Raw genomic sequence first — 21,365 nt, forward strand, 5'->3', positions numbered from 1 at the left:
TGGCCACTGGGTCTAATGCTAAAGGCTGTCCTCACTCTGTCCCCTGAAGCCATGGATGATGTGTCAACCACCTTCTCTAGCCAACCCAAAGAGCCAAAGAGCCTCATGTAAAGTAGGTCCTAATTGGTTTTTTTTTTTTTGTATTGGGGATTGAACTCAGGGGCACTTGGCCACTGAGCCACATCCCCAGCCTTCTTTTGTGTTTTATTGAGAGACAGGGTCCTGCTGAGTTGCTTAGTGCCTCGCTCTTACTGAGGCTGGCTTTGAATTCACAATTCTCCCGCCTCAGCCTCCTGAGCCGCTGGGATTACAGGCGTGCGCCACTGCACCTAGCTGGTATTTATTAAATTATTCATTTATCCAGAACCATTTGCTCAGGGTCTAGTGTGTGCCAGGCACTATTGCAGGTGGTGAAGCCCGAGCAGTAAGGAAAAAACAAACACCAATAAATGCACATCCCAGTCTCTGCGATGACACTGATTGAAGTAGAGGGATCTGCCTGTTTCCTTGCCCATCTTCTCACTGAGAGCGCCAGAAGGGCAGAGGCCGTCACTGTCACATCCCTGGCACTATGTACAGCTCCCAAAGCAGGAGCCATGCCTACGGAATGAAGGCAGGAAGGGCCGCAGTAGCGGCAGATGCCACTCACTAGAGGCTGCCCACCCGGCTCCAGGCTGATGCTTCCTGCACGTTAATTATCCCATGGACTCTCTCCAGCAGCTCCCGGGGACAGGAGTGCTTTGAAGTGGCTCCTGCAAGTTATCCTTTTGGTGACTCTTCCCTTTAGCCTAACGGAAGTGCCCAGCTGGCAATGCTAACATCATCAGCTTCCCTTGCAGCTAGGGTGGCCATGTGACCATATCTGGCAAAAGACACAGGCAAAAGTCCACTGGGTGGGGTTTCCAGGAACTCTGTTGTTTTCCTGATAAGAAAGGCAAACTCGGGGCTGGGGCTGGGGCTCAGGGGTAGAGCGCTTGCCCACCAGGTGTGAGGCACTAGGCCTGATCCTCAGCACCATGTAAAAATACAAAAAATAAAGGTATTGGGGGAAAAAAGGCAGATCCAGAAAGCATGTAACCTTTCCAACCTTTTCCTGCCTAGAATTCAGGTGTAGCCTATGGAGATGGAGCAGCCACTTTGTCATCCTGAGAATGAAAGACATGTGCTAAGAATGACCAGGGAGAGAACTGCCATGCTGGTCCTGGCCTGCCTGCCTGGATTCTTGCTACACAAGAACAACCTCCTGGGTATTTATGCAAATATTTGTTTTCTTCTGTTACATGCAGTCAAGTGCAATTCCAACTGATTCAGTATTATTCTAACAGGTGAGACTCAGTGAGGTCAAGTGATTTTCCCAAAGTCACACAGCAAGTAGACGGATTTGGAATTGGCTACCAGGTCTAATGCTGAAACCTCGTCTTACTCTGCTACCTGTGCACTTCGTTGCTGCCTCTGGTCCTGAGTTTTGTGGAAGGCCCTCCCCTGCCTGTCTCTTCTCTGCTCCTTCCTGATCACTCCGGGGTCTCCTCTAAGTTCCGCTGGAGTTTCCTCTCTGACCTGGTCACACCCCTCACTACACACAGGTCCAGGTCCTCCTTTCAAAACTGCCCATCTCAAGTCCCAGGATTCTGCTCAGACCCCAGTAAGGCGCGCCCTCCCTCCTCTACCTGGGCCCTCACCTGGCCCACCGCCTGCCTGCCACGGTGCCCGCAGCAGACCCTCAGCTCACCTTGCAGACAGCTGTCCTGGTCCCCTGCACCTACCACGACCTGGCATTCAAGGCCTTAGGGTCTGGCTTCTGTCCCCACCCCCTCTGTCCCTTGACCCCGACCAGCACTCACAGGGCCAGTCCCAGCTCATCCTTCAGGCCACAGTGAGGCCGTCTCTGACCACCCTGCCTCATGTAAGCACCCGCCATCGCTACCCATGTCACCCTTCCCTCAGCCCCTGGGGCTACTAGGGGCACAACCCAGAATCTTGCTAGTTTGCTGTGATGTGTGTCAAGCACCTTGAGGGCAGGCAGCGTGCCCATCTTTGCTGCCAGTTTCCCCAGTGCCCGGCTTCAAGCTCAGCATCCGGGCTCCCTCGGGAGGTGCTGAATGAAGCTCCGACATGCTTCCCACGACTTCCCGCTGCCCACTTTCTACTCCAGCCAAACTACTCGCGCTTCCCAAAGCCTCCTACTGTGGCTGGCACCCAGCCCCCACCTCGCCGCTCAGCCTCCATTGGACCCTGCCTGGCCCGCCCCGTCCCTTCCATCCATCGGGATGTGCGGGTGGGCATTCCAGACTCTAAGGGGAAATGAGACCTGAGCCAGAGCGTGTGTGCCGTGTGTGTGTGTGTGTGTGTGTGTGTGTGTGTGTGGCCATCTACACTCTGCTCTGGATGTGGCCGCCTCCACCTGTCCTTGTTCCTGCATTTCTACCACCGGTTGACCTTATCTAAGTCTGAAATGCCCCAGGATTCCCTGAGTAGCCACAGCTGTAGGCAAGGAGAAGGAAAACCATCATCTCTACTAGGCCACCATAATGTGCCAGTTTTGGCGATAATGATGATGAGAATAATTATAGCGACTAGTATTTGTGGAGCGCTTAGTGTGTGCCAAGCACCACCCTCAGGCTTTTCATCAGGCAGATCCTATTATTCCCCCCATTTTACAGATGAAGAAAAAGAGGCTCAGAGAGGTGGAGCCACATACGAAAGGTCACAGAGTCAGGGAGTGGTCTGGGGCTCCTGTCTCTCTAGTCCCAAACCTGCTGTCTGCCAGGTGGGCTGGGCCACACCCAGGTACCTTGGCTGGGGGAGAAGACTCCTCTGGCACCTCCTGAGCTAAAGGCTGGGAGCCGCAGCTTCCTGGCCTGCGGATGGCGGCTCTCCTGGGGGAAGACTGGGCCGGTCAGACTTACCCCCGTCTGCAAGGCTGGGGGACAGCAGCCCCCGGAAGACCAGGCCCAGGAGCCGCAGGGTGGACGGAAGTCGGCGAGCCTGGGCTCTGCTTCCCCGCCGAGGCTGAAGATTTCCCAACAGCCTGGGCCAAATTTATCTGCCAATCCCCCGAAGAGCTGGTCCCAGCGTCTGTCTGGAAATGTCAGCCCGTGTGGTTGGAGGAACCGCGGGGAGAGTTTTCCTCTAAATAGCAGGAAGCATATGGGAGGCGGATGGCGCCCGACGCCCCAACCTGCCAACTCTTGCTCAAGTGGGAGCTAAAAGGGGCCCAGAAGGGTCTGGAATTCCTGCCACCTCCCAGGGAGAGGAGAGCTGGAGACAGAGACTGTGGCAACGAGGAGGGCAGAGAGCGGGTCCTGAAGGACAGCCAGGCAGGAGCACCCCGACGGGCAGAGGAACCCGAGGCTCTGGGATGGAAGTGACAGGCCCAGGATTTAGCACATCGACCACAGTCACTGGGCACTGGCTCTGTGCCAAGTCCGGCTTAAGTACTTGATTTAGATGGTTCCACTCAAACTTTGTGATCAACTCTGAGGTAGGGGCTTCTGTTGTCCCTTTAGAGGGGATGAGGAAACCGAGGTTCAGAGTAGTAAGAACCTGAAATGAAACTTTATGGGCTGGAAAGGACCTTCCAGATCCTCAGTTGAGTCACAAATATTCTACAGACTCTCTGCCAAGTTGTGGTGGAGCTGCAGTTGGATACTCCCAGTCATGGGAGCTCGCCACGCCCTTGTCACCCACCTGCCGGCAGCTCTTGTATCTACATTGTTCTTCTAGCCCAACTGGAATATCCCCCCTGGAGCTTTCCTGGAGCAGACCCTGTCTCCCCAACAGAGAGACGGAGCAAGGCCCCTTGCCATCCCAGGACCTTCCCCTGGCCTTCTGGTGGCCGGTCAGCACCCTCCTCCACCTCTGCGCTGACCGTGGTGATCAGAGCAGCCGCAAGTCACCAAGCATCTGCTGAGTGCGGCACCATGCAGAGCCCGCCCAAGCCCTGGGAGGGACTGACCTCCTCCACTTCCCAGAGGAGCAAGCTAGGCTGGCAGGGAAGAGGTCTCCTCGTCATTCCACAGACATCCGGTGACCTTAGAGGTCACTCCAAGTGGCTGTTCTAGGTCTTATGAACTGTCCCCCTCGGGACACTGAGCCAGCTTTTGTCAGGTTTCACCTAGCCACAGGTCCACAGGCTCCTAAGGCCACACCACCCTCCTCCCAGGGTAAAATCGGACCCTCTCTCCCCTCTGGAACACCCAGTCCCCAGGGTCATGGAATCTCCCTGATGAACATCCTCTGTGCCATCCCATGGTCCTGCCCTGCCCACTGTCACACCCAACAACGGTGCAAGCCAGGGTCTTTCTGAGGCCCAGACCTGCTCTACCCAGACTCCGTTCTCCCCTAAGGACCAAATTCAAACTTCCCACCCCAAAAGTTGAGGCCTTCAGAACTCCAGCCTCAGTGGACCTCAGCACTGTCCCCACCATCCCTCACACCCTGTAGCCCGGAGCAGGTGAGGTGGTCGCAGAGCCCGGCTCTACCTGGCTCAACACTCCGGCACCTCCCTCTGAAGACTCCCCACTCGTCCTTCAAGACTGTGCCGAGGGGCAGGGCCGCCTGCTTTGGCTGGGAGGTCCCTGGGCATAAGGCCCCTTCCTCTGAGCTCTTGGGTGTCACCTGTCATGGCTGACAAAGACACCTCCCTCCTTAGTTGTGCTGGGGAGTCCCCAGTACAGGAGCTGTTCTAGTGGAGTTTTGCAGCCTGCTGTCTGGCCCAGCGCCCGGCACGTGGCAGGCGCTAATAAACATGGAGTATGAGAATCGATGACTAAATGGGGACCATGGAGCTCTGTCAAGGATTAGACATGACCCACAAAACAAGGCTGGACAAGTCATAGCTGTGCTCAGAGAGGAAAAATACTGCCATTAAAATAGTCGCAAGACATCCGATTAGTGAAGATTTAGAAGGGTATCAGGGACGGGCTGAGTTGCCTGGAGTTTCTACAGAAAACACTGTCAGGCCTGATGCATGAAGTGACCAGGTCTCACCTGACGTGGGGAGGAGTGGAGAAGGGCTGCTGAGGGGGCAGGAGTGGGAGACACTGGGCTCCCATCCTAGCCCTGTCTCTAACCTGCTCTGTGTTGTTGTGTAGGTAGCTTGGCCTCTCTGAGCCTCAGTGTCCTTGTTTGTAAAATGCAATAAGACACTGAGGAGTTGGCTGAGGCAGCTGATGTGCGTCCAAAGACCCAAACACTTCCTCCACTGTTAAGCATGACTCCCTGCCCCTCATCTGAACTCCCACTAGGATTTACAGACTCCAGGGCTCCCTAGTCTTCGGACCCTTGAGCTGGGAATGTGGCCCTGCCCCCTCTCCTGGCTAGTTGTTCATTAGATGCCCTCAGACCTGGACAGCGCCAAGATCCTGGACTTGATCCTGTGCCTAACCAGCAGCGGAGGTTGCTGGGAGTGGGTGCTCGTCCCTGAGGTCCATACCTTGGGACAGGAATTCTGACTCAGGTGGGAAGGAATTTAGGCCAGAGGATATTTAAGCCCACTGAGGGGCCATTCAACTCCTTCTCTCCTTTCCACATGGGGCTTCAAACTGACCCCTCCAGGCTGAGCTCCCAGCACGAGGCAGAGAGTCCCTGACACCCCTCCTCCCACAACACCTCCAAAAGGCTCCCTACTGCCTTCGGGGTCAAGTGCACACTCTGACCCTGGCAATGAAGGCCCTGTGGCCCTGGCCTGCACATCCCTCAGATTTCACCAATTAATGCTAAGACTCACTTCTGGGACTTGCATTTGAGTTATCTGGGAAGAAGTCTTGCTTGCTTCTCTGGACAGGTGTCTCATCACCTGTGCAAAGCTATCTACTTGAGCCTAAATAGTATTTCCTGTTGAATTTCATACAGGAGAGCTCTACCAGACATAGGCACCACCCCGAGGAAGCAGGGGGAGGGAATGGTGAGAGAAATCAGGTCCTGGTGACACTGTCTGAGCCTCTGGATCCAGTTGAGCCTAACACTAGATAAAGCTCTGGACTTTACAATTATTATTAGCCAGTAAGTTCCATTTTTGTTTAAATCAGTTTAGGATGGGTTTCTGTCACTTGCACTTGGAAATATTTTGAACAATGTGAGCAACAATAAAAATAGAGTTCGTCCATTTCTCCCTTTCCAGAGGAAACCACTATAAACAGTTGAATAATGACTGTCTTCCCAGGCATTTTTCTGGGGAAGAACATATATATGTATATATATATATATGTGTGTGTGTGTGTGTGTGTGTGTATATATGTTTACATGTATATTTTTCACTACGATGGAAAAAAAAGTAAATATCTACATAGATACCCCGGGCCTCCTCCCAAGTCCTACGACTCAGAAAAGACTCCAAAGCCAGTTATCATACAATACACCCCGTTTTTCAACCTCCTATTTTCCCCCCTTAGCAATGCACCATGGACCTGTTTCCATGTCAACAATATGGACGCACAGCACCATCTCCACAGCCGTGGAGAATGCCATTGTCTGGCTGGACGTAATTTATTTCACCATCTCTCACAGATAGGTAATTGGATAGTTGCTAATTGATCACTATCAAGAGAGGGGCAATGAACTTGTAAAATGCATATGTTTGCATTTGCTAGATTATTCATGTTAAAGACTCCATGATTCCAAGAGTTTGACATTAGCGTAAGTTTCTCTGCCCAAGATTTAAAACTCTCTGAGTGTCCGGAAGGCAGTCTTTCCAGGTAGGTTTCATGATGGTTAAAAAAAAGAAAAGGCAACTCCAGGGCCAGGGCACCCCCATAAGAGCAGCCCTGGTCGAGGGCCCACTGGCAGAGCAGGTGAGTGGGCTGGGCGGTAGCCAGGGATTGTGGCTGGCCTGGGGTCCAGCTGACCATGTGTGCAGAGCCACACTGCCCACCTCCCTGGGCCTTGTCTCCCAACCAGATAGGACTCTCAGTGACTGAGGGGAGAGGCGAGTCTTGGGAGCTCTGGTGGGACATCAGGAGCACATAGTAGGTGCTGCCTCTGGCAGCCACTGTGGGAATATCAGCAGCTACCAGCAATGCTACACTGGCACTCTGCTCACCTATACATGTCCTGACTCATATAAGCCCCACAACCACCCTCAGATGTTATTTTTATCTTTGTTTTGCATAAGGAAAAATGTAACCTCAGAGACAGTAAGTTACTTGTCCAAGGTCACACAGCGAAAACATGGTGGAAATGAGGTATGACCCAGATTGACTGATTCCACAACTTCACACCTTATCCTATTTTATTGGGGTCAATCATAGGAGAGGAGAACTGCCCCAGGTAGAACTGTGGGGACCCTAAATGTTCCTGTCCCTCCCCACAAGTTCTAACACTCAGGAAAGACTCCAAATCCCCCAAAGTATAAAGATGACAACAAAGATCACCCTTGTCTCCACCCCCAGGAGGAACACTGAGAACGATTTTCAGAAACACACACAGTTCTTACAAAAATGATATCATGCTCCCCATGCTGTTTTATAACCTCTTTTTTTCCCCTAAACTCCACAACACACTATGAAGTTCTTTCTGCAACAATAAATTTAGATCCACGGCCCCATTTCTAGCAGCTGCAGCAGGCACCACAGTCTGGCTTCAGTGAAATGGATTTAACTAGTCCCTTGGCGATGAGCAAATGGGTTGTTCCCGATTGTCCTACTACAACGACGCCACAATGAGCGCTCTCTAGCACGCAGATCTGCGCTGTCCCGCAGGTCTCGGATGCCACCTCCTTGGGGAGGCCTTCTTGGACAGTCCCCTGTCATGCAGAGCAGGGCCCCTACCTGCCAATCTTTGGGACTGGACTTGCTAATTTCCTTCCTGAGCTGATGGAGTCTCTTCTCATTCCGTTTATTTATTCAGGTGATTGTATAACACCTGCCCCTCCCGTGCTGTGCTGTGTCCTCCAAGGGTTTAGATGAGCAGGGACAGGTCTCAAGAGATGTCCTTGGGATGCATGAATGCCTCTGGCTGGTGGCCCATCAGCAGAGCAGGCCGCCCTCTTCAGGGCTTGCAGAAGCCGTGGGTCATGCCACCCTCCATGCCATGTCCCCAGTGGCAGTTCAGGGACAGGCAGATCTGCCTTAGAACTTGATTGCAGTCACATGCTGCTTGGAGCTTCTGTGCCCAGGAGGCTGCTCTGCCAGGGCCCCCCCAGTGAACAATGCTCGCTGCACACACAGGACACTGGGCACAGGGACCAGCACAGTGCTCCACCACTCACGGGCCGTGTGGCCTTGGGTCAGTCGTTTCTCCTCTGCAGACCTCAGTCCCCTTATTGGCAAAATGGGGCAAATAAGGCTAATCTCATGGTGACATTCTAGGGTTTAAAGAAGATAAGGGGCGACACAGAGTAGGTGCTCAGGATGTGACAGGCCCACATCCAGTGAGTTAAGAGGTTGGGTCTGCCTCTGCCTCATGTGGGTGGCCTCTCTTTCAAACTTCGGTGAGACCTGAGTGTGCCCTGGCCGCTTCCCTGGGCTAGGGGTGTCCCATTCCTATTCTTTAACACTTGTTAGATGGCTGAATGTTCTGCTCTGACCCTTGTCAGAGTCTCAGACCCCTCAGCTGCCTATGACCTTGAACACCTGTCTGGCCTCTCAAGCCTTGAAAATCTAAGAGGCACAGACACTGGAGGAGCGAGCGGAGGAACCTCGCCCTTCGGGGGCAAATTCTTGGCCCCATTCCTGCACAGGGGCTTGTGTCTGCATGTCTGGTTGCTCCTCCTACCTCCCGACTCTGTGACCACATTCCAAGTAGCCTCACCTCTGAAGGCCTTACTGTCCTCCTCTGTAAAATGGGTAGAATGAGAGACTCCACAATGAGAGAAAAGTAAAATACTTGGTAAGGAGCCTGGCGTTTGATAAGGACTCGACGAATGGTAGCTGTTTTTAGTCTTTCCACTATGACAATAATACAGAGAGGAAAGTGCCCGAAACAAAAACGTTGAGTGCAATGATTTCTCACAAAGCAAAGCCTGTGGGCCCAGTGCCTGGGGCCAGAGCAGCACTGTTGCCCCTCCCAGGGCCCTTGCCCCTCGAGCTCCTCACTCCTCTTTCTCCACAGAGCGAACTGCCATCCAGACATTGATGAGCTGTTACTATGGTTAATAAGTCGATGGAAAAAATAAGCCAACATGTGGCCACCCTGCTCGGATCCAGCCAGCCCCTAGGTCTGGCCACCCTGGGGACCCCATAGCCCTGGCTGCTTCTGCCCTGGGCACAGAGACTCCATCCGATTTCCTGGCTTTGGCTGTTCTTTAAATAACCAGCTTCTTAGCAAAATAGCAGCAGTAACACCTCCCTCGCGCCGCCCCGGCCTCCATCTTTCCATGCGATGCTGACGGCTGCTCCCCGGCTCGTGCCAAGGAATCCCGTTCTCCGTCACTGGGCTACACACGCCAGGGGCTGCCAGCTCGGCTGCGTCCCCATGCCTGGCCCAGGGACGGAGGTAGGCAGAGTGGCAATCCTTTTCAGGAAAGGCTGAGCCTCGCTCCGAGGTCCGAGCCTCAGTCTCCCCCTGCCTCCCTCGGCCCCTGGAGTTTAGCTGAGCAGATGGTTGAGCAGGACGAGGCCAGGGCTGCTCGCCAGGTGCTCACCGATGGCAGGTAGGCCTGGGGAGCTGGCCCACGCCTTCCTTGGGCACAACCAGGCATGTCTGCCACGACTGAACTTCACGGGCACTCACAGCTCTCAGACTGAGATGTCCTTATCACTTGTGTGACAACAGCTCCTCTGCCAAATGCAACAGCTGTCTGCGGCTCTCCCACTGCCGCGCTGGCCCCACGGGGCAGGGACTGTCTGTCCAGCTCATCCCCGAACACGGCACCGGAGGTGCTCAGTGACTGCGTCCTTTGGTAAACATTCCAGTGCTGAGCAGACATTTATTTACCAAGTGTCACAAGCCTGCTGGGTTCCCCTCCCTCCTGTCACAGAGCAGACTTTTCTCCCTTGGGCCCAGCTCACCCTCAGAGCTCCACATTCCTACGGGCAGCTTTCTAGCCACCCAGAAGTGGACAACTCACACTCTGCAGGTTCAAAGCCCGGGTGGGACCTTCCCCAGAGACCCTGACTTCATCCCGTGGCGGGGTGCTGGTCACCCTCCTCAGCACCTCAGCAGGCTCCCATTACCTTCCCTTCTCCTCTCTCACAAACCCCGAATGTGAAACTCCAGCCCTGTCTGCGGTGAGGACCTCCGCACCTCTCCCATCCCCTTCCCCACAGAGCCATGGCCTGTCTGGCCTTCCAGCCACACACCAGCTCCCTCCCTGGGCCCACGGTCTGTACAGCAGCCAGAGGATGTTTCAAAACACAAGTGGAACGAACCAAAGCTCCACTCGGCAACTCGGGAAGTCGGGATCCTGGTTGGCTCAAAACCACCCAACAGGGCCTCTCAGGAGAACCTGACTCAGGGCTCCTGGGATGACGCAGCCCCCGCCCCCCCCCCCCAGTCCCAGATAAAACAGCACTTGTTGTCCAAAAATCTAATTTACAAAATGGATTGACACAGAACCTTTTAGCTCAATAAATATTTGTGGAGTTGAATTGAAATGGAAAAATCGTTTCTAAAAATAGCACTTACAGTCCCTTCCGCTCCTGCCCCACAAGCTCTGGCCTCCTGGCACTTCCACCTCGGGCACCCGACTCCTCTCCCTCCTCTGCGGCCCCAAGAGGCTTCCCCCTCCCAGCCCTCTGGCCCAGTGTCCCCCTAGGCAGCAACCCCCCGGGCTGGCCTATGACTCCAATTACCACCCACGCGACCTCCAAGTCCCTGTGCAGCCTGGTCATGCCCCATTCAAGGCTGGTCCTCAGCCACCTCCTGGGCTTTTCCTCCAAAGCCTTCAGCCCCAGGTCCAGCACGGACCCTGTCACCGTCTCCTCTCTGATGACACATGATCCACCCAAGTCCCCAAGGTAGAAGTGTGGGCATCACCCAGGACCTGCCTCCCCCTCCCCAAATCTGCTGGTTCTGCCCTCAAATGTCTCTCAAAGGACCCCACCCCCACCCCCGTGCCCAGTCTCCATCCGGTGTTCAGTCCAGGCCCCTCCCCCTCAGGGAACATGAGCCACATAAGCCACCCACCCACCCACCCACCTGTCCCTAACCATCCTCCACTCCCCCAACTGCCCACTGTCCATCTAGCTGCTGGACTCTCCTTCAGCCCTCACCCCCTCGGCCCCTCCAGCCACTCGTCAGCCACACACCAGTAACCAAGGACTCCGATGCCTGGAGCCACATGCTGGACACCATGACGTGGAAATGACTTAGCCTTGTCCTTGGCCAGAGCTGAGCTGTGATGGGTGAACAGGAACCAGAGTTGGAGGGGAGTGGGGTGCATCTGAGCAGGGGGACAGATGGGGGCACAGACACGGCAAGGAAACACCTGGGTATCTAAGGAACGGACCAGACAGGTGGGAGGGACAGAGGTGGGTGGAAGGGCCACTGAGGCCAGCTCTGCCAAGGCCTGCAGAACCAGGAAAGGAGCGTGGACCGTCTCAGGTGTGGATCTGAAACCAGATCCCAGCTCCACCACCTGGTGGCTGGGTGACCGCGGAGGAGATCTCAGGGTTCCCTTCTGTAAAATGGAGATAAAGGGGCCAGGGTGGTGGCTCAGTGGCAGAGCACTTCCAAGCATGTGAGGCACCACATAAAAATAAATAAGACAAAGGTCAAAAATGATAAAAATACAATCACCAAGGCTGCTGTGAGGATTCAGGTGAGCGACTGCAGACTCACATCTCAGCACGGTGCCTGGGACAGCCCTCGACACACCCCACGCCCCAAACCTAAAACCTTGGGAAGTGAAGAGCCCTATGTATGCTATATAATTTACCATGTGTACATATCTATGATGGAGCTTGATTTCTAAATTAGGCATAGATTAATAATAACAGCTACCAATAAAATAGAATCATAACAAATATACTGTAATAAAAGCTATGTAAATGTAGTCGATTTCTCTCTCAAACTCTCTAATCGCGCTGGCGACCTCAGCCGCCTCAGTGTACAGCTTTCTTCTCTCTCCTCGTTAAGTGGGGAGCTCCCCCCTTCTCACTTAAGGAAGCATGACCTTTGCCATATCCCCACTGCCACCATCACTATTCAGGTGCCTTGGGGCCATTATTAAGTAAAATAAGGATTATGTCAACACCAGCACTGTGACACCTCAACTGTGATCTAACACCTGAGATGGCTAGGATGTGACCAATGGGCAGGTAGCCTACGCAGCATGGACACGGGGACAAAGGGGTGATTCATTCTGCTGGGACACAGCAGGACGGCTCAAGGCCTCATCACGCTACGTGGAACAGGACACAACCTAAAACTTACACATTGTTCATTTCTAGAATTTTCCATTTAACTTTTTCAGACTACCGTTCATAGCAGGTAACTAAAACTAGAAAGCCAAACGGGGGCAGGTGCTCCTGTCTATAGAAAACACTCAGTGAATGTGACCGCTCGGCAGCACACATATTATTAATATCCTCCTCAGCTAGCAGACAACAGTTTTTCCCAGAGGAGGCAGGTACTGGCCTCGATTGCAAATCCCCTACCTTGGCATCTGCTGCTCTGAAGAAGCTTTACTACCCCTGCCCAGGGTCCAGCCACTGCCAGCCCTCAGGCTCTGGGTAGCCCCAGCCCCAGCCCTGCCCTCACCTACCAACTGCTCGAGCCCGGCTTTCCCACCACACGTCCCCAGTGCCCAGGGAGCCTCCAGTATGCTGTGCCCTAGTTTTGAGAAGCTTTGGTAGTTGCCCTGAGCTTTATGGCCTGGGAGGCTTCCCCTCTGAGATCTTGGGATAGGAATGCTCTAGAACACTGGCCTGTTAATAGTCAGAGAGGCCCTTCCACACAGCACCAAGTGAGAGGTCCATAGCTTTCTCCTCTAACCCTCCCAGCTCTGCCAGGCCGCCTTGCCACCCATTCTGCAGATGGGGACACTGAGCCTTCGGTGGAGAAGGAAGTGACTTTGCCTGGGCAGCACAGGACGACGGCTGAGTAGGAATTTAGGCTCAGGTGGGTCAGGCTTCAGAGCCCCGGCATCTTCCCTGGACCTCAGAGGTGGCCGCCCCAGAATGATATGGTTTTCCTGATGATTCGGTCATGTGTGTTTTTTTTTTTTTTAAGAGAGAGAGAGAGAATTTTAATATTTACTTTTTTTTAGTTTTTGGCGGACACAACATCTTTATTTGTATGTGGTGCCTGGCGCCGTGTGCATGCCAGGCGAGCACGCTACCGCTTGAGCCACATCCCCAGCCCCTCGGTCATGCGTTTTCAGAGCACTGAGGAACTGTCCGGGAGAGCTTTGTGCAGGACAGAAATGCTCTGACCTGTCGCACCCAATGGGGAATGAGGAGTCACCCAGCACTGGAGACGGGACTGGTGCGACTGAGGAACTGAATCTTAATTTAATGTAAAGTTCAACGGCTGCCTGTGGGTGGTGACCGCCCTGCTGGATTCCTCAGGCCAGGCAGCCTTTTAGCATTCTCAGCCCAACCCTGCGGGCAGGATGCTTGTAACCCACAGGACATTTTGCCATTTGTGAGAAAGATTTCTGCCCGAGCCACCTGTTCCTGCTTTCATAAACTGAGGCTGCGCACACTTTCAGGTGAACTGCCTCGGGACAGTCCAAGGTCATTCGAGACTTAATTGGCCAGCTCCTGCTCTGAGCTCTATGTGGGGGACAAGAGCCCACACGCCTGTCCCAGCTCCCAGAGCTCAGCGCAGGGCAGGAGATGCGCGCTGCTAGGCTCTGAAGCAGGGCAGCTGGGCACAGGGACAAGGCATCCGCTCCCGGTGGAGCCAGGCGAGGCTGCAGAGAGGAGGGGCAGTGACTTGGCCGCACTTCACGGTTTGCACTTCACACCTGCCCGCTCCTCCTTGCCGCCACCGCCCCGGGCTTGTGTTCCTGGGCATGGGATTCGCAGAGCGCGCCTTTCCTGAGTGAGCGGAGTGGGGCCGTGGCCTGTGACCCCTGAGCGGCGAGGCTGAGCTAGTTTGGCCCCCCTGTGTTCCTCTGAATCTTCCCTTCCTGGGAAGGGTCACTCAGGAGCCGCCAGCTATGCCCAAATTTCCTTTTAGTAGAAGACCTGGGAATGGATGTTCCTTAAATCCGCCACAGGGCCAGTCCTGTAAGTTCCTAAACATTCCAGCTGTTCTGACAGAATCCGGGGCCCTTCACTGGCCATCAGAACTCTTTTGGAGATGCCACGGAAGGCATCTCCCATAATCCCTTGGTTTCTCTTCCACATGCCCAGGGCAGCCGCAGGGCCCTGTCTTGGTGCCCTACTTTCCTCCTTCTGAACCGTTTTTAGGGCACACGGTTGGTGCATCTTGTCCATCTTGGAAGACATTTCTCTGTACTTCCTGATGGCGCTCTTGCCTGGGGTCTCCGGGCTTCGGGAGCCCCAGTGTTTGAAGCCCCTCCAGCCCCCACTATGCAGGCCCAGCCGGAGCAGCCACAGCCACCTCCTCCCTCATCCAAGCCTCACCCAGTTCCTCATGGTTCTTTGTATCAGAAGCAGGGAACGCTGTGCACCACAACGCTTCTTGAACCCCTCTCTGTGCATGGTCCCCCAAGCTGAGCAATGAGCAAGTTGGTGTCCTGGAATACCTGATCTGATGGTGGCAGGTGTGTAAACAGAGCTGGGGGGCTGCCTGGGAAGGTGGCCAGGGCCATGGGAGCCCTGACCAGCCTGGGGGCCTACAGATACACCAAAAGGGAGGGAGTTTGGGCTGAGCCTAGGAGGACACCCAGGAGGCCCCTAGCTGGCAAAGCAGGAAGGAGATGAGAGGCAGAGGGCAAAGCCAGGAAGAGGGCAAAGTCCACCATGTTTGGGGAACTCCAAGGGATTCAGCAGAAGAAGACAAGGGGACAGGGCTTGGAGCAAGGTGGAGACTCCACACATCAAAGAAGCCCTGCAGTGCCAGACCAGGGGTGTGGCCTTCTCCTTGGAAGCACCGGGGACCACCTCCTCGGACCACCTCCTCTGACCACCGGGGAGACCAGGACTTGGTCAGGCTTGTGTGGGGAAGGGTGACCCAACAGCTCTGTGGGATGGCCTGCAGGCGTAGGATGATCCAGGGGAGAGCTGGCAGTGCCCACTAGGTGGACCCATTAAGACTCATCAGAATGAACACGTAAAACGGGGAACTTTATAGTATATAAACTACACTTCAGAACCGCCCCCCAGGGAGGGGATGCTGGGCACAGCCCCAAGACATCCAGAGCAGGAGGCACTGCTGGAATGTAGGCTGTGGGCGGGGAGAACCCCACAGGAAGGCCAGGGGCACCGCTGGAGGCCTGGAGTTGGGGGTGTTGGGACACTGAAGCGTTGGAGTAGACCCGAGTTCCCTGGGGGAGTGGCCTGAGGGGAGAGGCTGGCCTGGACAGACTCTGTCCTTTCCACCACTCCCATGACTCCTGTTCTGTCCTCACCACTGTCAAGGGCCGGGGGAAGAAAGCAGGCTCTGGGGGCAGCTGACCTGGAGGCCAGACCTCCTCCTGCCGCTCACTTGCTGGGTGACCTCGGGTGAGCTGTTTAGCCTCTCTGAGTTGGCCAGGGGCCTCCCCTCTCCCACCCCCAGGCAGCCTCTGGGTCAGCAGAGGCCTCAGGGAGGCCCAGGCAGTGAGGGCCTGCACAGGGGACACTGAGCCACGCGGGCCAGCGCCTCTCCCACCGCCAGCTCCTTGCCACCTCCACAGGAAGCGCCTGGTGACCGCGTACTGGGTGCCGAGGATGCTGCTGCTGAGCAGAGGGAGGGCATCGCCCTGCTCTCTCTGCTCGCCCCCATCCCGAGATCCTCTTCAGGGACAGCAGGTGGGCACTGCCAGGCCCTGTGTTCTGGAGCGCTGGCCTGGCCACGCGCAGGGAGCCGGGCGCTGAAGGTCAGGCCGGGCACTGGCTGGTGGGGGCTGCTCCCAGGCCAGCGAATGCGGACGGTNGCGATGACAGACGGGGGGTGGGGGGGTGGGGAGTGGGGGTGTTGGGGGAGCCGGGCTGGGGGCTGCTAATTAATAGGGCCCTTTTCACAGTTATTAATAATAAGGCTGGCACCACCCGCTCCTTGTTCTCTAAGAAGCACTTCTCCATTATATTATCAGCAGCCAACTTCACGGGTTTTTTTTTATTATCCTTGACATTTGCATATTATACATATTTACAAGTCTTTCCCCTTCTCCTAACCATCCCATCAGGGAGGCCCGGCAGCTGTTGGCAGATGAGAGGACGGGGACAGAGGGCTGGCTGCCCTGAGAAAGGCCGAGCTCACTGCAGGCCCCTGGGTCCTTCTGGCACGTGGGTGGATGGAGGCGAGGGGCTTCCCTCCTCTCCGCCCTCTTCTTTCCTTCCATAACTTTTACTGTGCACCCCACTGAGTGCCAGGCCGTGCCAGCTGTGGGCTGCCCGCTCCTGTCCCCAGCCCCAGCCTTACTGAGCCTCATGCGGCAGCACCTTGGCAGGGGGTGTGAGGACGTGATGGGATAGAGAAGCATCAGGTGCTGTGCATGACACCGAGGGGCCTGAGGAGGCGGCTCCTGCGTGTGGAGCCCCTGCAGGAGGGATGGTGAGCCCGTGGGGTGGTAGATATGGGGGTGGCGGCAGAGACAGGCAACCCAGGCCTCATCCTGTGTGGGTTAGGCAAAGTGGAGCTGAGGAGCAGGAGCTCCCAGCAGGGGGCTGTCATCTCAGGGCCACCAGCACAGTCCCTGCTCCCCTTCCCTTCCTGAAGCTATCTCAGCACCTGCTCCACTCTTTTGGGTGTGGCAAGAGCTGGCTTTTGAGGTGGTCAGAGTTGGGCTGCTGTGCATTCTGAGGCAAGTGTCTTCTCCTCTCTGAGGCTGTTTCTTGTAAAATGGTTGCGATCACCACGCCCACCTCCTGGGTTGTTGGGAGTGCAGGATACGACAAGCCAGTTAAACTACAAATTGTGCCCAGACGTAGGAAAGCTCTCGTGGAAGTCCCCTTGCCAGCATGTGGGCGCCAGCAGGTGGGAAGGCTGGGCATTTCCCAGCTGTGGCGAGCGGGTGAGTGGGTTAGGCCTAGGCCTGCGGGCACACTCACTTACCAAGCAGGGAGCTGTGAGGGCAGGGAAAGGAGACCAGCCGGTACACAGCAGGTGTCACCTCAGGAGCAGGCGCTGGACCAAGGGCTGGCACACACATTCCTCCGGGCACACATCAGAGGTGCTGATGGGAAGCAGCATGGGACAGGGGCCCCGCTAGGTCCTGGTCACCCCTGGGGCTACCAGGCACCCAGCAGAGGGAGGTACCCGTGCCTGCAGGAATGGGGGAGGAACACTAGTTAGAAGGCGCCCAAGATGAGCCCTCCACTTTGAGACCCTTGGATGGGCTCTGGGGACACCAGGGAGGGGGACAACATGGAGCAGTTGTCATGGAAACCCAAGTGTTTGTACAACACTCCATTTTCCAAGCACCCTGGCATCCCAGCTTCTGTGGCCCCCACGTTGTTTTTTTAGAGGGACATTTGCATGTCATGCATATTTACGACGCCTTTCCCACCGCCCACAGAATCCCCACAGCAGCGGGGAAGCTGGGGTTCCAAAGCCCTAGCTCCCTCCCCATTGTGCATCTCCCTCCTGTTCCCTGGGTAAAGGGCATCAAGAAAGGGGCTGGAGTGGCCCTGTTCTGAGTTCAAATCTTAGCTAGGCTCCTCACTTGCTGGGTGACATGGGGCAGGCAGCTTCCCATCTCCCAGCCTCAGTTTCCCCACCTGTCACGTGTCCCCCTGGGGGTTACCACGAGGGTTCTGGAGACAGCGCAGGCAGAACGACTGACATGAGGCCCAGCAAAGACCCTTCAAAGAGGCTCCTCCTGCTCCCAGCAGCAGGCCCTACCGCAGGGCCCTGTCACACCTCCCACGTGGCACTTCTCGAAGGGAAGCCAGGTGTCCCTCTCCACCCACCTCTGCTGAGCAGGTGCCACTGTTCTGCCTAGATCTTTAAATCACAGGAACGAGATGCCCCAGGAGGGGAGAAGGGCCCCTCCATCCATACTCCCTCCTAGAAGTCTCTTGGCTGCCTGGGCGGCCTCAGAAGACACCCCTGGCCTCTGCCTCCCATCTGGACCAGCAGATCGGGCGGAAGCCCAGCAGTTAGGCTTCCCATCCCACAGACCTGCAGGGGAGGTGCAGGCCAGTGTACTGTGGAGCCAACAGAGAGGAGCAGCTGCTGGCAGGAGGGCTGCCTTCCTCACCTGGCCGTGCTGGGGACTGCAGAGCCCTCTGTTCCCTCCCAGATCTGCCTAGGAACCAGCGCTCCTTCACCTCAGCACGGACTCTGTGCCCAGCCTGCACCAGGCACCAGCTTGTTCCCTCCACAGAGACCCTATTTTGCAAAGGAATGAACTGAGGCCCATGGAGCTGGTGTGACCGCACAGGAGGGAGGAGGAGGGCAGGGCCTGGGATCTGGGCACCTGACCCACGTCCACATCTGCCTCCCTGTGAGATCGGCCCCGGCCCACAACCAGGCAGAACACCCAAGCCTTCAAGTAATGGGAAAAGAAAATACCAGGTCCCCAAACAGTCTGAATTAGAGGACCTGGATTCTCAAAGATGCAGAAAAGATTTCAAGATGCACCAGGGGGCGTGAAAATCGCCAGTGCGTGAGCTCTCAGTGCTCGGGAAGATGAGATCTCCACCAAGTTGTCATCTTGAGCCAAATTGACCCAGGGCCCCAGCTGGAGGAAGAGATGACAGCAGGGTGGGGAGCTTCCTGGGCGGCACAGGGGGCAGCCTGGGAGTCCCTGTCACAGAGCAAGGCTCCCTGATGTCCCCTCTATTGGCTCAGGTAAGCACACAGGCAGTTGCAGAGTCCCTGCTGGCTGGATGCCGCGCGGATTCTGCAACGTCCGACAGAGATGACTTCGAGAACGTGATGCCGAGTGAAAGCAGCCAGACCCAAGACGACAGGACGAGCGCGATTCCACGCAGAAGAGATGCGAAGCACAGAGGCTCTGCGGGGACAGAGAGTGGGGTGGTGGCTGCCTGGGCTGCCCGGTGGGAAGCCTGGGCGGGAATGACGGCTAAGGGGTGCAGGGGCTTCTTTGTGGGGTAATAAAAATGTCCTAGAATGGGTTGTGGTGACAGACACACAACGCTGCAAATATATTCCAAGAGCCAGTGGGCTGGACACCAAATGGTGAGGTGCATGAGATGGGAATTATCTCGGCACAGCTGCTAAAACAGCCCGACACTGGAAATGGAAAAGGCTCTGCAGCTTCCCAGTGGGCAGCCCCGGCCGGGAGCCCGTGCTTCCCTTGGAGTCCCGCTGCGGCCCAGGAAACCAGAGGCTCTCCCACCAAGCCCTGCTCCGCAGACCCTCTGTCCCAGAGCTTGCTGCTCTTCCCACCGCCTCCTCCAGAGCCCCGCGCCTGGCCAGGTCAGGCCCTCCGTCGGGCTCCTAGGGCTCCCTCGTTCCTCCTTGGCACTCCCGCTGCTGCTGGTGAGAGACCTGCACTTCCAGCACCATCCATGGATGTCGCCTCCTCCATCACAGGGGGCGCTGCCGAGGGCAGGGCCCATCTTCAGCTTGCCCATGGTTGCCAGCGCTCAGCACAGCGCCTGGCACACAGCAGGCACTTGGGAAATGATCGTGGGCTGAATGGATGAGTCAGAAATCCAAATCCGAGGGGCTCACTTGGCCTCCAGCGCTGGCTCCACCACCTGCTGGCCATGTGACCCTGGGCAAGTCATGTCACTGCTTCAAGTCTCAAGCCTACCTGAGAGGGAGCCAGCAACGAAAACGAATGATGAACGTGGAAAGTCCTTATGAAGAGGCTTCTCCCACTGCTGCCTCAGGCCACGGAAGCCTGCCCTTCTAGCCACTCCTGCTTGAGTCCTGGAGTCATCCTTGATGCCTCTCCTCCCCGCATCCCCCCATCCAGGCCATTAGCAGTTCCACGAGATCCACCTTTATAATATGTCAGGAAGCTGATGCAGCCCCTGCACTGCTGCCACTGCTGTGCACCGAGCAACTAGCATCTCTTGGGTGTCTGCTCAGGTGTGCTGCTTCTACCCTCGCTCCCAACACAGAAACCAGAGTTTTCAGGTTAGACTCAACTCTGTCCCTCCTCATCTTTACACCCTCTAGGGTCTCTCTTCAGCTTTAGTAGAAGCTGCCAGTCCTCCAGAAGCCACAGGTGAGTCCACCATCTCCATAGCCACCTTTATTCTCTGCTTGCTCCCTTTGCCCCAGCTGCACTGGTCCTCATGCTCCTCATCAAATATCCTACGCGTGCTCCTGCTCGGGGCCTTTGCACTTGCTCTTCCTCTCTGGGCCTGGGCCCAGTTTCCGTGAGCCTCCCCCCTCACTTCCTTCAGGAACTTTGCTGCTGCCGACCTCATCCATGAGAGGAAGCTTAGCACCTTGGGGAGGACTTTCAACTTAAGAACAGGGACCGGGGTAAAAATGCGGGCTTCGCCAGTTATGTAGCTGAATAACCCTGGGGGCAAGTGTCTTGACTTTTCTGTGACTCAGTTGCTCATTTCTGAAATGGGGGTAGATCCAGCCCTGTCCTTGATGGCTGTCGTGAGGCTCAGGTGACTCTGGTGAGCGCGGCCCACTTGTCTGCTGATATTGCTCCCTGGCCACCCTGCCGAGCCCCCCAGCCCGGCCCTCCTGCTTTCTCTTCCTGGCTAGTGTCCTCACAGACAGGCCAGGTCATCCAGTAACTTAGCCTGGCTGCGGCTCTCCCACTGCCGCGCTGGCCCCACGGGGCAGGGACTGTCTGTCCAGCTCATCCCCGAACACGGCACCGGAGGTGCTCAGTGACTGCGTCCTTTGGTAAACATTCCAGTGCTGAGCAGACATTTATTTACCAAGTGTCACAAGCCTGCTGGGTTCCCCTCCCTCCTGTCACAGAGCAGACTTTTCTCCCTTGGGCCCAGCTCACCCTCAGAGCTCCACATTCCTACGGGCAGCTTTCTAGCCACCCAGAAGTGGACAACTCACACTCTGCAGGTTCAAAGCCCGGGTGGGACCTTCCCCAGAGACCCTGACTTCATCCCGTGGCGGGGTGCTGGTCACCCTCCTCAGCACCTCAGCAGGCTCCCATTACCTTCCCTTCTCCTCTCTCACAAACCCCGAATGTGAAACTCCAGCCCTGTCTGCGGTGAGGACCTCCGCACCTCTCCCATCCCCTTCCCCACAGAGCCATGGCCTGTCTGGCCTTCCAGCCACACACCAGCTCCCTCCCTGGGCCCACGGTCTGTACAGCAGCCAGAGGATGTTTCAAAACACAAGTGGAACGAACCAAAGCTCCACTCGGCAACTCGGGAAGTCGGGATCCTGGTTGGCTCAAAACCACCCAACAGGGCCTCTCAGGAGAACCTGACTCAGGGCTCCTGGGATGACGCAGCCCCCGC

General features: G+C 56.1%; 1 protein-coding gene across 9 annotated transcripts in view; it reads right to left on the reverse strand.

Annotated features, from left to right (window-relative positions):
- The window catches only part of Dlgap4 (DLG associated protein 4), a 189,908-nt gene that overhangs the window by 121,568 nt on the left and 46,975 nt on the right, over window positions 1-21,365 (reverse strand). For 7 of the 9 annotated variants that reach the window (XM_048810992.1, XM_048810990.1, XM_048810989.1 and 4 more), the window contains exon 2: window positions 17,050-17,259. The exons of the other annotated variants lie outside the window; for them this stretch is intronic. The gene's annotated coding sequence lies outside the window, so the exon portion shown is untranslated. The remainder of the gene's footprint in view (window positions 1-17,049; window positions 17,260-21,365) is intronic. 9 annotated transcript variants of the gene reach the window in all.

The sequence above is a fragment of the Marmota marmota genome, unplaced genomic scaffold, assembly GCF_001458135.2.
Source record: "Marmota marmota marmota unplaced genomic scaffold, marMar, whole genome shotgun sequence".
NCBI lineage: Eukaryota > Metazoa > Chordata > Mammalia > Rodentia > Sciuridae > Marmota > Marmota marmota.